This window comes from Prunus mume, linkage group LG3, assembly GCF_029339155.1.
Source record: "Prunus mume cultivar Tortuosa linkage group LG3, ASM2933915v1, whole genome shotgun sequence".
Lineage (NCBI taxonomy): Eukaryota > Viridiplantae > Streptophyta > Magnoliopsida > Rosales > Rosaceae > Prunus > Prunus mume.
Window position 1 is genome coordinate 7,101,614 of NC_142700.1, and position 22,936 is coordinate 7,124,549.

The following is a 22,936-nucleotide window of genomic DNA, read 5'->3' on the forward strand; positions in this document are numbered from 1 at the left end:
CAACTTGAACTGCAACCATGTGTTGTGTAACCTGGCTAAATGGTCTTTACCAAACCGAAAGGACTTGCCCTGTAACAACAAAGAAAAAAAAACTCGAACTTCTTTCTAGTTCTAGGTAACTTTATTCAAAATTGGTCTGCAATTGGGTACTCTGAATGAACATGTTTTCAATTATAGAAATCAATTAAATTATTACTTTTTTTAAGTTTTAGGTCGAAGTTGAAACTTACCCTCCGTTTGGATGAGATAAAATAACTCAGAATTTAGTTAAAAGTTGGGAATTGTCAATTTCTCCTCTTCAATTCCCAACTTTTAAGCGTGGAATTTATAAAATGACATGCGTAAAAAATCGTGGAAACTGAGGCATCAAATTCCTGAGTTTAATTTCCACAAAAATAGGCGTCATTTCACAATTTTCATAGTGTCATTTACAAAATTCCATGTACATAAATCCACACACTGAAATATTCAATTGCCAGAAATTCAAACAATGGAAATCTAAATTCCGTCATTTTAGAATTTTTTGTAATTTTCAATTCCTTCATCCAAACGAAGGGTAGGGTTGTGACTTGAAACTAATCAAACATGACATGTGATTACACTCAGAAAATAAAATATGGTTATTATATCTTCAAATTTCAAAATTTTTTTTCTAACCTAAACTAAATTCCCTAATTTTTTTTAGTAGTAAAAAAAAAAAGCGAGTATTAGAAATTTAGGAGTAGTATCATGGCTCAATTTCTTTTAATAATGTAACAAAAAGAAAAAGCAACTATGCATACATTCCAAAAACATCAGATATGCTGTGCCAAGAAGACAAATTAAGAAGCAAAATGCAAACAGAAAATGAACTAACCTTCCGTCGGATGCATCCGTCTCCCTCAAGTTAGTGTGGAAGAGATGGTTCAATAAAGTGCTCTTTCCTGTTATGGATTTCATCATGTTGACGACCATATATGACGTACGTAGTAGGTGGTGGTGGAGCGGAGCTGACTAGCTAGTTCCCGCTTAATGTCAAACTGCAATTATTTCCTTGTTTCGCTCATCCTGGCTTGTGCTATTCAGAGGGTTGGCAGCCTCGACTTGAATGAAAGTACTCATTTTGGCCAAAACAAGAAAAAGTCAGATTGCAATTATTACTGCCTCTCTCCGTCCAGCCAATCCAACATCAGATTCAGAGCAACTGGGGAAGGAATCAATTGGCTTCTTGCTTGTAACGGGATAGCAAAATAGTAATATCCTTGTTGCATGAGAGTCTCTCTCTCTATACACTGGAATTGCCAAAAGAAATTCTAACACGTGCAACTGGCAACACTATTTTCATCACCACTCATGAAGAGCTGCTGCTTTCTTTTGGCCAACTGTTATAATGGTATTTCAGCAAGCCCCCATTTATTTCATCAACTGCGAACAAGAAATAAAATAAAAAAGAAAGAAAACTCCACGACAGCGTTGTAATTCTAATATGATACACACGGTACAGACAACATAGAGCATATACATCACGACGGTTCGACTTCTTGAACGTTTGTAGGTCGCCTTTGTCTCAAGGGAGGGCTTGAGTATTCGACGTAACCATCGAATGAAGAGATATTAGATGACACAGATGACTCAGGAATTGAGCTTGATATTGTTTTTGGCAGAGGTGCTTCAGGTGCTGGATTATCCTGAGCTTTTTCTGCAAGTTTTCTTAAAAGATCCATAACAATTGGAAGAAACCTCGATGCGATAGATAGTATTCCTGACAGCTGCTAACACCAAACAAAGGAAACTAAAATTAGAACCCTGATTAAAATAAGGAAAATTACAGTAAAACTCAATTTTATACTCACGATGCCTTGTTGGAACTCTCTTGCAATGTCCATCTGTACCCATAAGGCCGTTGAAATTAAAAATGCAACAAATAGAACCATGAGGTAGAGAGGGTTCCTGATTCATTTGAAGAGAAAAGCCACGTGATTAACAGATGGGACAGACTTTAGGGACATCCAAACAATTAACAAATGTGGAGAACCTAGTACTCTTAATAAACTTACTTTATAAGGAGCACAAGTTCGTTAAAACCAAGACCAATCATCACCATAATAGACCATAGAGGAGGCCACCAGTTGTTACTCTGCTTGTGAGCCTCCTGAAAATACAAAAACAAACAGCAGCAAAAATAAAATTGCATGATTAGATTGAGCATGCCTACGACGTTAAAAAGTCAAGATTAGGATTTCCATATGTTCTGGAACTTCATACATACAACGTTTTGAATTAGGATAAATAAGAACAAAGAAATGTCATCTGAAGACAATGCGCATATCCTAATTCCAAGTTCCTACTACTAGTTGCCTCATTACTTTAGCAAGAGCATACTCCAATATCCAGATCTTCCTAATTCAAAATTTTGCAAAACATTTCATGAAAAAAAAATTCCATTTATTCTTCATGCAACACCGTTTAAATGATAATACGAACAATTAAACTACTGAAGTTAAGTGAAGATAAAAGCAACTAAAAATATACCTGGGCTGAAATAGCTTGAGTGACACTATACTCAGTCTCTGCCTTGAACTGTCTCCACAACGACTTGCACTGTACTGGAGTAATTAAAGTATCCTTTGATGAAACCTGGTTCAAAGTTAAATAAGTAACCAGTTTGATCATACAAACATTATACAGATAAACCAAAACGCACTAAATGGTGTACCTCTTCCCAAGTGCTTGAGGCAAGAGGATATGTAGAAGCTGCTATTCTCCTATCTTGCGAAGATGAAACAGTAACAGTTCCATCCATCAAAGAAGAAAAGAGAAGTTTTTCAATATTATCTGGCTTCTCCTCCAAGCGGATGGCAGCCATGATCGACAAAAGCTTTAGAGACTGCAAGAAAGAGATCATAAAATACAATAATATATCACTTTAACGTAAATAGACAGATAAACTATACTTCCATAAAAGTTCCCAATGATTACCGAGGAGCGGGCATCCTTGGTAATACTTCTAATGTCTTCTTTCTCAGTCCAAACCCTAGGCATTGAATCACTGTCATAATTGAAGACTGTCGAGAACCTGAGAAATGTTAACAAAGGTGATAAGCAACCAAACTGACAATGAAACAAAGGAGAAAATTTGTTGATTAGTTCTCTACCGATCCTTCATGTGGATCACAATGTTTGCAGCCTCTTCTCGTGCTTTTTTCTCAACCACATTTCTTGCATAATCCCTTAAATTTTGCATCATTTTGGTAGATGTATCTTTGTCCAACTCAAAACCAGCAACTGCGGCTGAGAACTCTGATACTGCAACTTCAGTTTCATGATTAAGGAGTTTTCTTGTTGAAGTCCATGTGTCTTTTCCACCAGTTTCAAGTAGTGCCTCTACAGGTCCAGTTAAAGATGCAGAAAGTTGTTTCTGCAAAATTAAAGGGTATTTGCATTGAGTATTTTGAATAACAAATAATATGAGCATAACTTTAAAAGTATCATCCGGCGTATAACCAAGACTTTACTCCATTATTAGAAAACTACCTCATGATTGATATTCAGTTCTGACAACTTTGCACTACGAACGGATGATGCATGAGCATCTATATCACGTTTAAGTTTTTCCCTGACTCTCGAAGCATCCCAATCAGCTTGTTGTATGGCAGCATTTGAAAGAGCATAAAAGATAAGTAATAAAAAATGATTTTTTTGGTTGACAAGCATATTAATTACCTGCACAAATTCTATTACCGGCACATCCTTTGTCAAACTCAAGCATGGAAGACTGATTAGAGGTGCAAACAGATGAAGCAAATTCTCCTCCTTTGTTTTAACGATTGCTCCAGCCTCACTTTAAAATCTTTAAGTGCTTTAGAACGCAGGTGTCCCAGTATGGTCGTGTATGCAGGGTAAACAAACTGGAAAATTCATAGGAAAACAAGATTTAAGCTAAAATAAGCATGATAATTGGAATCAGTAGCCGCTATGAATTCTCAAAACTGACGATACGAAATCCATCCTGCACATTAATTAGTCTGGGTTTGAAGAGAATCTGAACTCTAAAGATCGGGCAATGTTACTGTTTGAGTATTACATTAAAAGCAAGCTCTATAGTCACTTTAAACTTCTCGTATGTAATTAGATGGAGTCGAGCTTCAGTAATGATGTTTGGCAGCTTATTTTAAACATAATTATTTGACAGGACTACCAGAAGGAGGAAATTTATGTTGCCAATAAACTTCATTATCATGCCCTTCATTTTGAGATTGGGGTCAACAGTAATGTGGTATACAAATTGTGGGAGCAAATTTCGTCCCACTAGAATATTCGCCTAAGATTCCTTCGTCTTCTCCACTTCTCTTTCTCCCTGCAAAACATATCGGGGTAAAAGGACCACACCCGGGGGGTGTTGGCCAAGGGCCCTCCGATGCCTAAGTTAGGTAGGGTATTTCAAGGAAAACCGGGTGGCCGGAGCCTTGTGTCAGAGAGAGAAAGAAAGTGGTGGCTAGGGTTTGTGAGAAATAATTTCTGCAGAGTTTCGGTAGGAATTTAGACTTACCTTGACCTTTGTGCGTAGCCAAGTATTTATAATGGTGTTGGAGATTAGGGTTTCAGAGGAATAATTCCATAAATGGAAGGGAATTATTCCTCCCATATTTGGAATTGATTTGATTAATTAGGAATTTGATTTATTAGGGTAAATCAAATCCCTAATCATGGTAGGTATCAGATCAAATCCTAATTTAATTAGATAACTCCTCATTTAATTGGGAATTGGGGTAGGAATCAAATCAATTCCCAACTTAATTAGGTAATTCTCAATTTAATTGGGTAACTCCCAATTAAATTGAGTAACTCCCAATTAGGTTGAGTAATTCCCAATTAGGTTAAATAATCCCCAAATGGAAGGAATTATTTGACCTAGGGTATGATTTAATTCGGTTCCCACAAATGCCCCCAGTTTTTGCATGTGCACGTGGTGGCATGTAGGGGATGTGGAATTGTTTGTTGGCTGTCCACCAGAATCGGGCTTCCTCCTTGGATTTGGGCTTGAATGGAGGAGGCTTTGACTTGCCAACTAGTCTTTGACTTGGCTGTCCGGTGAATCGGGTGGAGGCAAGCCGACTGCTTTGGAGCAGTGGCGATTTGGGTCGGCTTATTTGTGGTTGATCCAAACGCTTCAATCCTTCTTCTTTTTGTGTCACGAACTAGGAACAGATGAGTCAAGGCGATCATGTGTGGAGTACGGACATGTTGGAAGTCAGCGGCAGACGGGTAGGGAGGTTGGCGACGGTCCGCTCATTCCTCTCACCTACTGTGATGGTAAGTTGCATCCCTTTGATCACTGCTGCAGTTGCCATGGAATTCTTTATTGTGTGTTTGACTGACTTCTGTCTCATGCTTGTAGAAAATGACATCCACAAGAAGCTCGATCTCGGCCCCACGACCAATGTTCATCAAGCTTTGAACATCCTTGCCAGGTTCCGTGGATTCTGGTTCTTTGAGTGAACATCGGAAGGAGGCTAGTGGCTTGCCCCCAGCCGAAGATGTTGAAAGATGGGAGCTGCATGGCTCGGACCTAGATGATCTGCCAGTTGAGCGGAAGAAGTCCTCGACCAAGCTTCCTCATTCTTCCACGAGCAAGTCTTAGTAAGGGTCTCGTGCGCTAAGAATGTCCCTATGGGAGTTGCTTCTTCATCCTGCTAGGATCAGCGCCTCGTCGTAGCGAATAGTAAGAAGATCAATGGCATGCAGAAGATCCGGGATATCTGCTCGGTATCCGCCGATCGCCTAAAACCCATGATCTACCCCTGTGAGGAGGCTGTTGAGAAGCATGAGTTGCTTGTGCCGATCCTGGGATCAAATCAGAGAAGGCTGTACATCATCTAGCAATCACGACTCATCCGCAAAGCCTTGAACAGTTAAGCGCGGAGTTAACTCAATGTTGCAAGTTAAGGCCGAAAGCTAAAGAGTCGTCTGCTCGAGCAAAGAGTCCTTAAGTTACATGAACTGCCGATCCAGTTGGTGATAGCTCCGCTGGTCAAGTTCGACACTCATGTTGAAGCCATGAAGGCATCCAAGCATGAGATTGTTGGTAATGTGTACAAGTTGGGATACTTGGATTGGAGGAATAGTGATTCTCCTTGTTGCCTTCTCGAACATGAAGACGGTAAGCAGCTCTATCCTAACCTGCCCCTTGCTCAAAGTGGGCAGAGCAATGTTATGGGTGCGAAAGCGGTTGAAGCGGATAGCGAGATGAAGCTGCAATGGAGGAAGACAACTCCCAAGGTGGCGTGGCTGATAAGGCTAGGTTAGATGCGAAAGAGCAGGCAGGTGAGGCCGTTGAATAGATGGTGCTTGTCGGCCGCTTTGTTATGGAATTTGCAGTTGTCTTTCAAACTTCAATTCTCATTGTATCTTGTAAGTGTATATTCGAGATACAGCACTTGAAAGAAACTCCATTGAGTTTGTACTCGTGAAGTAGCTTGCCTACAATAGAGGTAAGGCTAAATCGCTTTGTGTGCGTATGTCGGGGACATGGCGGCAGAAAGACTCCATGAAGTTTGTACTCGAGGTAGCTTGTCTTCGGTGGAGGTGAGGCTTGTCGCTGCGAGCATATATCGGGGACATAATACTAAAAAGACTCTATTGAGTTCGGTGCTTGTGGGCGACTTATGCAATGGAGATGAGGCTTGTCACTGCCGGCGTATGTCGGGACACAATGTGAAAAAGACTCCATTGAGTTCGTGCTTAGTGGAGCGACATTATGCGCAATGGAGATGAGGCTTGTCACTGCGGCGTATGTCGGGGACACAATGCTCGAAAAAGACTCCATTGAGTTAGTGCCGTGGGCAGTTTGTCTACAATGGAGATGAGACTTGTCACTGCGGCGTATGTCGGGGACACAATACTCGAAAAAGACTCCATTGAGTTAGTGCCGTGGGCGGTTTATGCAATGGAGATAAGGCTTGTCGCTGCGGCGTATGTCGGGACACAATGCTCGAAAAAGACTCCATTGAGTTCGTGCCGTGGAGCAGCTTGTCTACAATGGAGATGAGACTTGTCACCTGTGAGCGTATGTCAAGGACACAATGCTCAAAAGACTCCATTGAGTTTGTGCTTCGTGAAGCGACTTTGTTTACAATGGAGATGAGGCTTGTCGCATGCGAGCGTATGTCAAGGACACAGCGCTCGAAAAAGATTCCATTGAGTTTGTGCTTAGTAGGCGGTTTATACTGCAATGGAGATGGGGCTTACTGCGGGCATGTGTATGTTAAGTAAGACATAATGCTAAAAAAAGTACTTCATTGAAAAGCTTGCTCTTGTATTGATGTTGGTGTGAATACATCGCTTTATTGAATAAAGGAAATTAACAACGAAGGTAACATCAAAAGTAGTTCGCCTTTAATAGAAATGGGAGGCTAAATCACTGCTAGGGGCCAAGCTGGTAAGCGAAAGTTTCATGGATAGTATCTCCGAAGGTGGTGGGCATTCCATTGTCTCGAAATTTCTTTTCCTTCTAGAGTATCAAGGGTGTAACTTCCTCTGCCTAGATCGGTGACCACGTAAGGCCTTGATTTGGCTTCATCTTCTTTGACCCTTGCCTTGGTGCTTTGTAATGAAAGTTTTTCTAAGCACAAGGTCTCAGCTGGAAATTGCGATCTTGGCTTTCTATTCTAGTAGGGCGTCAAATCTCTTGGTAGCGACAACTCAACAATGGCATTTTCGTTCTTCTTGGCGAGATCAAGGTTGACTTTCATATGCTTGCGGTTTTGGTCGAGACCGCCCACCTCAATGCTCATGGAAGGCTGTGACGTGTGGGGGAATGATTGCTACATCCCATAGGCAGGGAAAAGGTGTCTCTCGGTCGATCTCCTTTTGGTCGTGCGATAAGCCCATAGGACTCCTGGCAGCTCGTCGACCTATTTTCCTTCTGCGCCTTCAGTCTTTTCTTTAGGCAGTCCAGCACTATCTTGTTGGATGCCTCGCTGCTTGGCCATTGCCTTGCGGGTATCGGGGTGTTGACAGGTGCTATTTGATGCCATACTTTGAGAAGAATGCGGTGTGCACTGAACTATGTACCATTGTCGGTGACTATCGATTGCTGGCAACCGAATTTGCAAATAATGTCCTTCAGATGAACCATTCAACATCAGCCTCCTTGGTAGAAGATAAAGCCTCGGCCTCGATCCATTTGGTGAAGTAATCAGTGGCAACGATCAATGGCCCACTGCATGAATGGCCATGGATTGTTTTGCGGATGGTATTCCTAAGCGGGAGCCAGGGACCGGCTTGTAGCGTTGACATCGATCACATCTTCGAGCATACTCTGTGGAGTCTTGGCGCATGGTAGGCAAGAAATAACCGATGCTGAGAGTCTTCGAGCAAGCGATCGCCTCCAGCGTGATTTCCACATTCGCCATCGTGTATCTTGCAGAGAACCTCGAGCGTTTGCGGGTACTTGATGCAAGTGAGATGAGGCCCGGAGTATGATCTGCGGATAAGCATGTCGCTTTTCATGTAGTATCTTGCGCCCTTTACAGCTTGATTTTTCGACCTCGGACTTGTCCTCGGGCAGGTTTTCATTCACTAGATAGTCAATGATGGGGTCTTGCCAGCTAGGATCCTCATCGATCTGCATTAGGTCAGCTGCTCTGCCTCTTCTATGCTAGGCTGGTCGAGGTGCTCGACCGGGATGAAGCGTCTGAACCTGGGTATCCAGTGCCGATCCTAAGCTTGCAGTGCATCTGCGTGTGCATTCTTTGCTTAGGGCACTTGCTGGATGGTAAAGGTGGGAAACGCCTTCAACAACTCTTGGACTTTATCAAGGTACAAGATCATCCTCGGGTGCTTCACCATGTATTCTCTTGAGGCTTGACTTGTGATCAGCTGGAAATCTGAGTAGATGACCAACTTTTTGATTGATAGCTCCTTTGCCAAGCGCAAGCCAGCGAGCAATGCCTCGTACTCTACCTCATTGTTTGAAGCCGGGAAGCCAAGCGTGATAGCTTGCTCTAGCAGGGTTCCATCTGGGGTAATGATGATGATGCCTGCTCGGCTCCTTTACGGTTCGGCGCTCGTCTGGCGAATCGCTGCCACATGTCTCTAGGTTGGTGAGTTGGTGGAGGTCTTGTATGCTCTCGAAATTTCCTTCTTTTTGTGACCAACTTCTCTTCTTGGTGATGGTGTGAATTTTGCAACAAAGTCTGCTAAAGCTTGAGCTTTTAATGCAATCTTGGCCGGTAAAGGAGGTCGTATTGGCTTAGTTCTATAGCCCACTTCATGAGTCATCGCTGAGAAGCATCGAGCTGTGGAGGATTGATTTCAAAGGAAAGTCGGTCATGTGATGACTCGGTGAGCTTAGTAATAAGGTTGTAGCTTTCTCTTGAAACCACAAGGGCCAAAATGAGCTTCTCCAATTTGGTGTGAGTCTGCATCGAGGAGAGCTTTTGGCGTGTAGAATATCGGATGTTGGGCTAAGTTCTTCTCGGATGAGAAGCTGGTGTGGTGAGTTGGACAACTAGGTACCACGAACAAGTCTTCACGAGAAGCGGCTTTGAGGCTGGAGGTGAAGTAAGGTAGGTCTTTAGATTACGGAAAACTACCGCCTCTTCGTCCCATTTGTCTTTTTATCCTTCCTTCAAAGCTTTGAAGAATGGTCTGCACTTGTCGGTAGATTTTGAGAGGAATCATTGGCATTGCTCGCCTATCGAGGCTTTGTATTTCCTTCACTGTGGAAGGCGACTTCATCTCGAGAATGGCTTTGATTTGGCGCGGGTGTGCCTCAATACCTCATTCGTCACTAAGTAGCCGAGGAACCGGCTAGGCGATACACGAGCGTGCATTTACTTGGATTCACTTCATGCGACATTGGCGAGCGGTGGCAGCAGTAAGGTTTTGAGGTGGTCTACGCCCATAGAGGCTTTAACGACATATCGTCCGTACACCTCCATGGTTACTTATCTGCTCCTTGAAAATTTTATTAACGAGCCTTTGGTAGGTTGCTTGTTCTTGACCCAAAGGGCATGACCTTGTGATGGGTCCCTCTTTCGATGATGAAAGAGGTCTTATGCTGTCATCATTGTACATCATAATTTGATTATAATTTGGAGTAAGCATCCATGGCTTTGGTTGCGGAAGTTGAATCCATGGTGGTCAATTCGGCAATGGGAAGTTGTCTTTAGGGCATGCTTTGTTGAGGTCGATGTAATCGTGCATACTCTCCATTTTCCTTTTCTTGTTTCACCACGAACAACATTGGCGATCATTCGAGTAAGAGACCTCTTCAATGAAACCGTAGCTAGGAGCTTGTCAATCTCGGCTTCAATGATCGCGACCGCTCGGAGCAAAGTTGCATCTCTTACGCAGCGGGCTTGCTAGCGGGGTTGACATGGAGCGGTGGCGGATGATGTTTAGTCGATGCGGACATGTCGAGATGGTAACCACGCGAACATGTCTTTGTTGTTCGGAGGAAGATGGTCGACTCCATCTTCTCGTCTAGGCTTAAGCGCGAGCCGTCTGCACTCTTGTCATGCGGCTGGTGAGGATCGAGGTACTAACTCAGCGTCTTCCTCGGGCTTCCAACCTTCTTTAAGGGAGCCTTGGCGATTCCCTCATCTCGATCTTTCTTGTTTGTATTTTGGTGCTAGCCGATCTGCGCCTCCTTCTCGGTGATCGGGATCGGGAGGTACTAACTCAGCGTCTTCCTCGGGCTTTCAACCTTCTTCAAGGAGCCTTCGGCGGATTCTCGTCTCGATCCTTCTTGTTTGGATTACGGCTAGCCAATCTAGCCTCTTTATGCGGTGGCGAGGATCGAAGTACTAACTCAGCGTCATCCTCGGGCTTCAACCCTTTTCATGGGAGTCTTACGGCGGATTCCCTCACCTTGATCCGGTTCGCCGCTGCTATTGTGAGGCAACTTCTTTCCCTTCGGGTTGCTTGTCTAATAAGCGCTTCTACCCCGTTGGCGGCTGCATTCTTGGTGTGAGCTGCGGTGTTGCTCTTCTTGAGCCCTTAGGCTGCGCATCTCCTGCCATGGCAGTCGCTTTGTTGATACGCGATGCCCTAGGGATGGGATAGAATCTTCGATGTAAGCGATGTGATGGCCTCGATCTTCTTGATCAGGTCGGCCAAGATTCCGTTGTAGGAAACCTAAGTCGATGACTATGAAGGTTTGCGCGGGCGGACCACTTGGGGTGAGTGGACATTGGTCGATCGATCATGATGATTGATGTGGCCCCATTGGCGGTAGCAATCGCGAGTTTGCTAATCTTGGGCTCGAACTCCATCACATTGGATAATAGATAGTTGCGGATGTTGCATTTGGCGCCTCATCTATGAACGCTCGATCACAGCTTGTTCAATTTGGATGCAGATGACTAGGGCATCATTATGTGGCAGGTCAAGCCCGATCAAGTCCTTATTCTAGAAGCCGATGATGGTTGTATCAACAATGGCTGGTACTCCCGTTGTGACTTGGGAGACATAAGTTGTCTGAGCGATCTTTCTCTTGCGCTTCTTGGTGGTCAGCCCGGACTCTTGAGAGTCGGCTAGAATGGTGTTGATTCGAATGACCTTTTGGGGAGGTTCCTTGGCAGCTGCATCACGATCCTCGTCTCTTTGGACAACCTTCTTTGCAGAACTGCATGCAATGGCCCTCTCGACCAGCTCTCAAGGTGCCTTTTTGGCATTGCGATTGTTGATGTAATGGCCGTGCTCCCATGGAATGTACGGTATTCTTGGTGTCTCAGAGGGTCTCCCTTCATGGGTGGTGGTCTCCTTACCAGCTTCTCCTTCACCTGAGCTAGGATCTGGTGGATTGGGATAGTGAACTCAGTAAAGGTCCCTTTTCTGGCCTTCCCTCTTGGGGCCGCGATCTGCGTTTATCTCGGGCTTTTTGCTCGAACTTGTTGCTCTTTTGGCTTGCCTGCTTCGTCGGGTGGTCAACGCTTGCTAGCTTTCTTTGCGATCGATCATGCGTCCCAAAGTGCGTAGCGCTTTTGACGAGGACCCGTCCCGAATTTCCCCAGGAGAAGGCGAAGACTGCGCGAACCTGCGGAGCCCAGGCATCACCCCATGCCGGGTTCCTCCTTAAATCTAAGTCCTCGTTTACGGAGAGGATTAGGCACGAGACCTCTGCGAAATTGTGAACTCCAATAAATTGAACATTTCCCAAAATTTCCACACACATAAACACATTTATAACCAGCAGCGACATGCAATACAATCTCATGCAATTTACATAAATGGCCTCCGGCCTTCAAATGATTCTAGCAAGCCCACAAAGTTCTTAAAATAACTTAATGCATCAAACATGCATATAACAACTGTGGCTGCACCTAGTAACTTCAGGCTGCCTACGTACCCTACTAAGGGATCAAGCCACACGTAGCTCTTTCGTATCTATCCTGGCTCCTAATATCAAATAAACCATTACAACCATACAAATACATACATTCTAATATTTATCTATCACAACCCATCAAACACAATCACATCTCCCCTCATCGTCCGGGACGACGCCGGCCACGTATGGGAGAGCATGCCCAATCGCTGCGCCGCTAATCCAAAGGCGTGGACCTCTCCTGCCCGGGCACGGCTGCATTCTCACGATAGCCGGCACGGCTACATTCTCACCAGCCATCACATAATCACATCTCCTCATCGTGGGACTTGCCTTGCCGCCACGTGGGATCTGTCAACTGTGGCTAATCCAAAGGCGCACGGCGACTCTGCCCGGGCGCTACATTCTCACGATACAGCAGCTACATTCTCACCGACCATACAATCACATCCCCTCATCGTCGGGGCGCACGGTCCATATGGAGTGCAATCAACTGCGCCCTAATCCGACGCGTGCGACCTCACACTGCTGGGCACAGCTACATTCTCACCAGCCCTGGCACCTACATTCTCACCACCATCACACAATCACATCTCCCTCATGCGTCGGGGCGCTTTTTTTGCCGCGTATAGAGTGCCTTCGCCAGCTAATCCAAAGGCGCGTGCGACCTCCTGCGGGCACGGCTACATTCTCACGACCACGGCACGGCTACATTCTCACCGACACAATCACATCTCCCTCATACGTCGGGGCCGCACCGGCGCCGTATAATGCATCAACTGCGCCCGGCTAATCCAAAGGCGCGTGCGACCTCTGCGGGCACAGCCATTCTCACGATACAGGCACAGCTACATTCTCACCATCATAATCACATCTCTCATCGTGGAGGCACCGCCGTACGTGTAGAAGTGCATCAACTGCGCTAATCCAAAGAGCGTGCGACCTCTACTGGGCGGCTACATTCTCCTGACCCTCAACATGATCTACAATATGGAAGTCGTGGGAGTAGTGCGTATGTAATAAGCTAACATTCAATACGCTATTTACTTTTAAACATCCACACAATTTAATATATAAAATATAATTTCTACTCTTATACAAACCTCAACAAATAAAGCATTCCATAAACTCCCCCATTTAATTTCATCAATTATCCTAAACCCACAAAATCCATTTAGCTCGACAACGTTCAAGACCTATCACTAAGGTCATTCTAACCTTCCTGGGATGATAGAACTACAACAAAAGCCTAGCGGTCAACCCAGGGTCAAACTACCCAAACTTGGTCAAAGCGGGCCGGGGTCACGACCTCAAATTCAATCAAGAAAGTTCCTATAGGTTCTACAGGCTCTAGGACACATGTCCTGCAAGTTTGGTCCAGATCGGACGGTCGGATCGCTCACGATCGCACGATCGGACGGTCACTAAATCATAACCCTAGGGTTGGCTTTTTGAGTATCAGGGACTCCATTTATGATCCGTCGGTCCTACGATCACGGTAATACCTAGATCGACATATTATAATTTCAGGACCATCCAGCGGTCCAAACCTAGCGAACCGAAAAATACGCGATATCCGATATCAGTTCGAACTCTATGGTATCCAGATTGAGATCCAAGGCGCCTCACCTGGCTCGTGACATCCGAAGGATCACAATGGGACAAAAATGCCCCTCGGCTACGACGCGGTACGCGCCGCCACCGCCGCCCGGCCGTGCGCGTGGGTGTCGCGATATCGCATCGCCGAAATCCTCAAATCGGCGACCAGACTCCCACCGGTAATACACCTAATTTGGAGTCACTTTTGTTCTTGGGCATACCCCAAAAATTGACCGGAAGTGGCCGGAATCGCGATCGCAAAACTGGTGAATTTCAATCCGTAGATCGAGCTACTTAGCCTCAAAATTTATGAAATCCTACCCAACCATCAGCTAGATCATGCAGAAGGGATGAATTTCCATACCTTGATTGCCAAAAATGGCGGCGGACAGCAGAAACAAGCGTGAGATTTACTGTCAGCAAAGCGCTTTCTCCTCGTTTTCAGTGAAAACCATGGCGGTGGCGAGACCAGTTAGGTAGGAAGAGGGGCCTGGCCTTGGTCATTTAGTCTGGCCCGTCGACTTTAGTGGCGGGCGAGATACGGCGGCCAAAGCGTTGTGGCCTCCATTCTGTCATGAACCAGCGGAGGAGAAGGCGCGGGGAGAGAGAGAGAGTAGCAGGGGGCAATTCCGTCTTTTAACCAAAATCCATTTTCCAAATATTTCAATTATGCTGCCCGAGCTTCTTTGATCATATCTCTCTAGTTACAACTCCAGTTCAGGCCACTCGTGTCTACGGACTCATCTCACCGTGCTCTACATAGCGGTACAGCGAATTCCCAAATTCCTTCTGGGTAAGAAAATGACTAAAATACCCTATCCACGGGTAATTCTTAATTCCATAAATAAATTAAACATGGGACAAATTTGAAGTCGGGTGTTCTGACTTTGCCGTCGTGAGACATACGCTGGGATTGACTTGAGTTATGGCCAACTCCGGTATAGCTCGTGCTCGGTTGGCAAGCCCTTCTTGAAAGGCCGAGTATGCAACAGTGATTGCATCTATGATGTTAGCCTTCTCGTACCGAAGTCTCAAGTAGTCTTGTAGGGACTAATAAGCTTCTTAACGTAGGTTGAGCAATTGGATGTATGCTTTCGGCAGTCTTGTAGGAGGTGTACTCCTTTGTGAAAATGATGGCGAACAAGTTGCCTATTAGCGGTGATAGAGTATGGAGACCAATCTGACTCCTCGTAGAGTCATCGCGAACACTTTGCACATCAGAGGCGTCGTTGCCTTATGCAGGATCATGGCGCTCTTGAAAGTACCTCAAATAACTCGAGGTGAGTCCCCCTTGAATGAAGTGATGGATGGCGTTGTAAACAACGGAGGAGCTACGTTCCACCTGTTGATAAATGGCAGCGATCAACTCGATCAATTTCCTTGCCTGAGGGCCTCCTCGTATGCTTCCTTTGTCGAGACCTCCGAGGTTGGTCATTTACTAACCGGCGACATCCTCGCTCTCGTAGGGTTGAGTCTCGAGCACCGTCTTGGTGCCTCGAGTCGCGGTAACTAACTTCTTCTCGGATCCCAAGGTCGATCCCCTTGGGTGCCCTACTCGTGAGCGGGTGAGTTGAGCTTGTAAAGATTCTCTCAACATGCCGCTGATATTGGTCTTAGTCGCGGGCGGCTGGTGGGCGTCGTCGTCATCCTCTGCTCTGGAAGGTTGTTGGTCGGCGTCTTGATGCCTTGGCGTGATTGGCTAACTTCTTCTCCGGCTCCCAAATTCCGATCCCTTGGTTGCCTGCCCGATGGGGCGGGGAAGGTTGAGTTGGGAGGATCCCTCCGCGACATGCCGCATGTTGGGCCTTGGCGGGTGGTGGCGTTGATCGTCATCCTGCGCTTGCGGAAGGTCGTTGGTCGCGTCTTCGGTGCCTCGGCGTGATTGGCTAACTTCTTCTCCAACTCGAGGTCGATCCTTGGTTGCCTTCTTGCGTGGTCGGAAGAGAGGTTGAGTTTAGGAGGATCCCTCCGCGGCATCACAGCATGCCGGACTCTCGGCGAGCTAGTGGCGTCGTCATCCTCGCGCGCTTGAAGGAAGGTCGTTGGTCGGCGATGTCTTGGTGCCTCGGCGTGATTGGCTGCTTCTTCTCCGGCTTCAAGTCGATCCGGTTGGTTGCCTGCTCGTGGAGGCGGGAGAGAAGAGTTGAGTTTGGCGAGATCCCTCAACGGCTTGTTGCGCGCGGCCGCTCACGGACTCAGAGCTTCTTGTGGACCTAAGCGAGCCACGAACATTGGATTGTGGGCCTAGCCTCGAGCACATTGGTCTGGGACCTAACCTCGAAGGCTCAGTCTGGCTGTGGCTATGCATCTTATGCCTGCGATCTCGCTCTCTCCCTACGGTTTGCCTGTTTGACCAGCACAGGACCTCTCGATTGCTACTTTGCATGCTCGTGTGCCCTCTCTCCTCGTCATGGGGTCCAGGTTGGGCCAGTTCAAGTTGATCTGCACAAATGCTTGGCCTCAGGTTATTTTGATCATCGACCTACGTAATGAGTTGATCAACAGTGAGTTAAGGTCCACATTCCCGGGTCAGAGTAGAATGGTGTGCATCGGGCCCAGCGGCATGTGGGCTAGGGCTCCATTGGACCACGTGCATAGGTGCATATGTCAAGTGTGATCGCGAGAGGAGGAAGAATGGATCTCTGCTCAAGACGGGAACGGCGTCGAGTAGCCGTGGTAGAACGTCGCGGCTAGTCCGTAGTTAAGTGGTGTGTTTTCGCTGTGCTCCGACAGCGGCGGACGATGCGAGCGGCTCAGAATGTCGGTGTTGCGACTGCAAGGCTATAGGTCGGGGTCATGTGGCGCTATTCTGCAATTCCAGCGGTGAAAGAGCGGCTGCAAAGAAAAGGCGGTTGCAAGGCGTTGGCAGCCATGACCGTCGCGGTTGCATTGAGTTTCCACCCAGAGCATGAGATGGGCCCGTCGTGGTGGCATTACTCTTCGTCGTCTTGTATCAACCATGGTTGTTTGAAAAATGTGTGAAGATGGATTTGGGCAAGCTTTGAATATCTAGTGCTCTCAATAAAGCACCAATTTGCAGGAGCAAATTTAGTCACTAGAATATTAGCCTAAGATTCTTACGTCTTCTCCTTCTCTTTCTCCCTACAAAACAGATCGGGGTAAAAGGACTGCACGGGGGGTGTTGGCCAACCCTCCGATGCCTAAGTTAGGTAGGGTATTTCAAGGAAAACCGGGTGGCCGGAGCCGTGTGTAGTGGCGGGGCCTTTGTGTCAGAGAGAGAAAGAAAGTGGTGTTGGGTTATGAAAATAATTTCTGCAGAGTTTGGTAGGAATTTAGACTTACCTTGACCTTTGTGCATAGCCAAGTATTTATAATGGTCTCGGAGATTAGGGTTTCAGAGGAATAATTCCATAGATGGAAGGGAATTATTCCTCCCATATTAAATTGATTTGATTAATTAGGGTTTGATTTTAGAAGTAAATCAAATCCTAATCGTCATCAATAAATGTATCGAGATCAAATCTAATTTAATAAATAACTCCTCATTTAATTGGGAATTGAGGTAGGAATCAAATCAATTCCCAACTTAATTAGGTAATTCTCAATTTAATTGGGTAACTCCCAATTAGGTTGAGTAATTCCCAATTAGGTCAAATTATCCCCAAATGGAAGGAATTATTTGACCTAGGGTATGATTTAATTTGGTTCCCACACAAATTAATTCGGAGGCTTCTAAAAATGAAAAAACCACTACTAATTATAACTTCCCTATTTTCCAAGAATTGTCTAAGAAAATGAAAACCTAACTAAAACCTCTGTTAAATTAGAGAGACAGAGAGTAGCCATACATCCAATGCTTTTGACTCCAACAATTGTCGTTTTGAGTTCCCTACACCTACGTCAAAGTAGATGGCCTCCATGTCATATCTGTCATTCATAAGCAAGATCAAGACAGAAATAAAGCCAGTACTAAAAACAGTACAAGCCCATACAACACCAACAATTAAACTTCCTATATATGCATAGTAAACCCACAAAATAAGCACACATATACACCTTAATAATCCCTCAACTCTGAGACGCTACTCGCTAGTTTTAGTAGTCAAGCCAAAACCAGTGGTCAGAGTAACATGTGAAAAATGCATCCAAAATTTTTTGAATAAATCAATCCAATGACAATGTAAAACTACTGCAAATATAAGGTAATAGCAGGTACATGGGCTCAAATAGCATCTGATTGATATTTGCAGCACAAAATGGAGATACGCTATACTACCCAAAACTACACAGACAAAAAGGATTATTCTCTGAAAAGCAGTATGGCTACATGGTTGCTTTGTTATTATAGTGTGAAATAACCAACAGAATAATGTCTGGCCAATCAAATATTAAGAACTTTACATCATACTCATAGCATTTGGTTGCTTCCTTGCAAGCAGTTGAAGGATAATAAAAAATTTACTTATTATCGCGCCATAAGTACTATCACCTAGGAGAAGTTTTATCTTTTTTGACAAATTTCAGGAGAAGTTTTATTTTTTGACAAAATTAACTTTCAGCTGGTGGAAATACAGAAGATGGAGCTCTTAAATAAGGAACATAAGCTTGGTTCTTCAGAACAAACAATCTAATATATATGGTTGGGAGAGTGTTGCAAGTCCAGCAATATAAACAGCCTGGCATGACTACTTTGTAGAGAGAGAGAGAGAGAGAGCGAGAGGGGATGACTGAAAACAAGAAAATATAATCAGATCAGGTGAAGATACTACAACCCGAGAAAATGATCTTAAGCATCTAACAGTGTATGTACTTCCCTCATATCTTTCTCCACCAATATATATTCAATTTTAACACATGTTTTTGAATAATAAGATAACATTAAATTAAGAGAGTAAAAGTAAAAACACTTAAATGGTATTAGGTTTTCCAAGTCTCTGTTTTTTTACAATGAAACAAATGAAGAACAATGCTTTGTAAGTTAAGCAAGGGGTGGTATGAGTATAAATGCTGTCTAAAGGGAAAAGAAAGGAAACATAGTGTTTCTTCTCCTAATTAGATGTTCCACCAAATCCCTTTCCTTTCATCATTGAATTAAAAGAAAATCACAAACATAACAGTTGCAACCCCTTGTTCACCTTGGAATTTTAAACTAACATATTTAAACCAGAGTGAAACTTACTCAGAAAGATAGGTGCTTAAAATGGAGCTGAGCCTTTTACCAAAACCTTGTACGGGACCAGTTTGGACAGCTTCTTCTAATGCTAACCAATCCTAAATCATATTCACGCAATGAATGACCAATAAAACCTTATAGATCATATTAGAAGGCTAAGCATCTCAAAAATGGAGATAAATGAGTACATACCTCATCATAGACTAACTGATTAAATTTCTGGTTGGCAATCTCTTCACACTGAACAGTAGCAACCATAACCTAATTTAATCATTTACAGTATTATGCTCATGTCAGAGGCATATGAGAAGTGAAGACCACAAATAGTTTTCTAATGGGAAGAAAAGAAACTAAGAAACCTTGTGAGCAGGAAGATCCAGGTCCTTGTTCTCTTTGATTACTTTCCAAATCTATTGCGCACTAAAGGAAAATCCTGTGGCAGGGACAACACTCCGTCTTTCACCAGCAAGCCCTCCTGGAGAAATAGAATGGAAAAAGCGCTGCCTCAGTTGAGCAACCTGCATGATACAGGCCATAACCAGTAAGGATCACAGTAAATTTACAATGAACTAATTTACCTAGGAACATAAGAAATGTTTCCTCTGATGTGAATGAACTCAAATGACTATGTTTCCCTTCATACGAAGGACATGAAGCAATTCTTCATATTTATAAATATACATATTCAACCAATCAGTAGATGATACAACACGCCCCAGAATCGGAAACCCAAAAAAGATAAATATAATGGCCACTATGATTTTGGACATAACGAATTGCTCCTGATAATAGAGGGGTTACCTCCTCCTTAAACTTCTCCTCCTTCTCTTCATAACTGGACAAAGCAACTACTTCTACCTTCACGTCAAAGAATGTTGTAATCAGTTGTGACTAATGAGGACATTAAATAGAACAGACTGTCAGAAAGTAGAGAAGGATATAAGAGATCTCACACTAAAGAAATCACTGAAGGGGGTACTTTTATGGGCTTGGGGCTTCGGAACTCCATCACATATCTGCAGAATTTAAAATATCTGAGAGATACGAAGAAAAAAACTAAGGTATAAAACAACATAACGTTGAAGACAAAATTACCTTCTGTATATCTTCCCTCAAAACCGGCTCCAGATATTCAAAGGGGGTCTAAAAAAACAGCCACAAACAGGAAAAATTAATGTAGAACAAGAAAATATTTCACGAGGGCAACAAAATTGGATAGATCCTGTTAATAAGCTAAAAAAGTATGCCCAGACCTTTGTTTTATCGAGTATAACAAACAGTAATGTCGTTTTACGGGGGCTGAATAAGCGCATCATGACCTATATAAATTCAAAACCAGAATTCCATTAACCGACATTAAATGCTGAATAGACAGTAGAGATATAGACATGGTTCAATGGTACCTGAAAAACTGTTTTCAGTAAAGGTTTGTTTTCAGCTTGCTCACGACCTATATCATGACACCACCTATATATAATCCCATCTCCAATTAATTTTAAATTACATGTATATGTACAATCAAAAAATATGTATTGACATGACTTTCCAGATAAGAAGTCATGTAGACAGTAAATGGTTGTCACTAGGAGCCTACGTATATACTGTTATCTTCAAATGTCAAACAACTTCAGGACTCTGAATTAAAAGTTCCTAATGTGAATAGCCCCCGTTTTCATGAAGGGCAAAGTCCTAATTAAACACTCACTCAGAATGAAATGATATCAGAAGCTTCTTTCCTAGGAATATAGATGCTGAAAACCAATTTGGAACGAACTTTCTCCTGCTAAAACAAACTGACACGAGATACCAATGCATGTGACAATCTTAAATAGACACGTCTACTCATTTGACATAACACTTACCAGAACAAGTTACAACCCACTAACAAATTAGAGTAACCACTACATATATGGCCATCAACTATGCAAAGTGAGGTACGTAATCAGCCAGGTAATTCCAAGATAAACCAAAAAGCAAGCTTACATATTTATCAGCACAACGCCTGAAACTGCCAGGGCAAATAGGGCGCTTTGCTTCTCAAATGTAGTATCATCCTGGAAAAGAACAAATTGCTGAGAAGCATGAAGCGATTAAATCTGAGAACAACTACATTTTACATAGAGTTACAGAAGTTTAAAATGTGAATAGAACTGCATTATATAGCTTTGATTATATCCTCTACCAAAAAAGAACAAATGGATTTTAACAGAAAGCTGATTACCTCGCCTCTCTCCCTGCCATCAGTACCCTCCAAATCCATGGCAATCGTGCAAGGCTCAATGCCAACACACTTGGCTATCCAAATACCCTTAGTTGTTTGGCTCCTGGAGTAAATAGATACGCATAAATATATTTAGCACCTATTCTAAAGCAAATTGAGTACATGATCAACTGAAAAGCTAACCTTCCACTGTATGCATCCATCTCCCTAAACTTAGTGTGGAACAGATGGTTCAATAAAGTGCTCTTCCTTGTGATTTCATAGGCAATTAATTACCCCAATATTGCTCAAGCTCAATCAATTAAATTAATTAAAGTAAAAAAGCTTTCTTTTACCGCTGCTCTGAGGACCCACGACAGCAACAACAGCATAGGAGAGTCCACACTCAGCAAGCTTCACTTCCTTGACAAACCTGTCGAGCCCAGAAGAGTTAAACTCACCATCTCCATGGATGAGTTGTGTGGCGCAGCAATCTTCCTCCATGAATACAATACTCTCAAAATCTCCAACTCTGAGAGCCCAAATCTAGCCTTCAAGGCTCCAACTTTCAAGCGCCGACTTATACTTGGAGAGCAAGACGACCCAGACTCTGTGATGCCTTTGAACTCAGCCTTCTTCTTCTGAGTAAGTAAAGCTTCTTCTTGCCTGAAGAGCAAACGGAGTAAATGAAAAAGTAAAGAGTAGAGAGAGTAAAGTTTTATATAATGTACTTTTGCTATATTTATTTGTTTTGTGATATAAATGTATTGACATACTGTAACCCTGAAATACATATTATGATTCGTCTGGTTTGATCTTGTAAAGCACAGTACTCCATTGCTAAGTCTCCATGTTGGCTAAAGAAGAAAAAGAAAAAGCAAAAGATATGGCTGTGTAAGCAGGGTAGAAATGGTTGGTGCATCGTTTTTTGGATAGGTGTGGGGATTTTCTTGAAGACTTTTCCATGACGCATTGTCTTTATTTCAGGGTCCTTATGGATGCGTATCGCCTGGGGAACCAACAAACCTTCAATGCAGGTGAGTAAATGCAGCCTGTATATGCATATTGTATAAAAGAATTCAATAGCTAATTGTTGAGTATGGGTTTTTGGTGTTTATCTCACCGTATTTTCTTGTGATATAGAATTATGATAAAGTAAACTCAGTTACAACAAAAATTGCTGCATCGGCATGGTATTTTTGGAGAGATTGCTATATAGGTAAGCACTCTTGGATATGCCAAGTAGCCTAACAGTTAGTTACAGTAGCACATCTTGCATGCTATATTTTAGAATTGCTCAGAACAAATTCCTGCCTGTTTCAAATTACTTTAAATCCTTTTATGCAGTAGTATTTTGATTTGATGTATCATTATGGAAATGTACATGCTGTGACCGAAGTCCACTATATATATCTGTCTAGTTGGCTAGTGTGTTGTATTATTATTTTCTTAATCCCTGGTTGACAGCTCCACCTGAGTTCCCTTCAGCAAATGCAACAATGGATGGGTTTGGAGGAGCAGACCAGACCATCAATAAACTACGCAACAAAACTAGAAACTACTCCAACCCTCATATATGTCATTTTGAACACATTTCACAAAACTAGAAACTACTCCAACCCTGATGCAACAAAAGAATAATGGCCATTAATTACAAAACTGTAAAACGATAGATACGACTCTACGAGAT

At 43.6% G+C, this 22,936-nt stretch overlaps 1 pseudogene across 1 annotated transcript; it reads right to left on the reverse strand.

Annotated features, from left to right (window-relative positions):
- Positions 1-363: 363 nt before the first annotated feature.
- Positions 364-22,132, reverse strand: LOC148918588 (protein ROOT HAIR DEFECTIVE 3 homolog 2-like; annotated as a pseudogene). The gene is made up of 22 exons (XR_016125629.1): positions 21,593-22,132; positions 21,451-21,516; positions 21,268-21,370; positions 21,030-21,100; positions 20,450-20,513; positions 20,300-20,365; positions 20,142-20,189; positions 20,000-20,062; positions 19,848-19,904; positions 19,406-19,564; positions 19,239-19,307; positions 19,053-19,144; positions 17,722-17,800; positions 3,721-3,887; positions 3,514-3,638; positions 3,135-3,397; positions 2,959-3,055; positions 2,696-2,866; positions 2,512-2,616; positions 2,037-2,131; positions 1,833-1,929; positions 364-1,748 (listed from the first exon to the last, which is right to left on the reverse strand). The product of XR_016125629.1 is annotated as a protein ROOT HAIR DEFECTIVE 3 homolog 2-like (transcript).
- Positions 22,133-22,936: the final 804 nt, after the last annotated feature.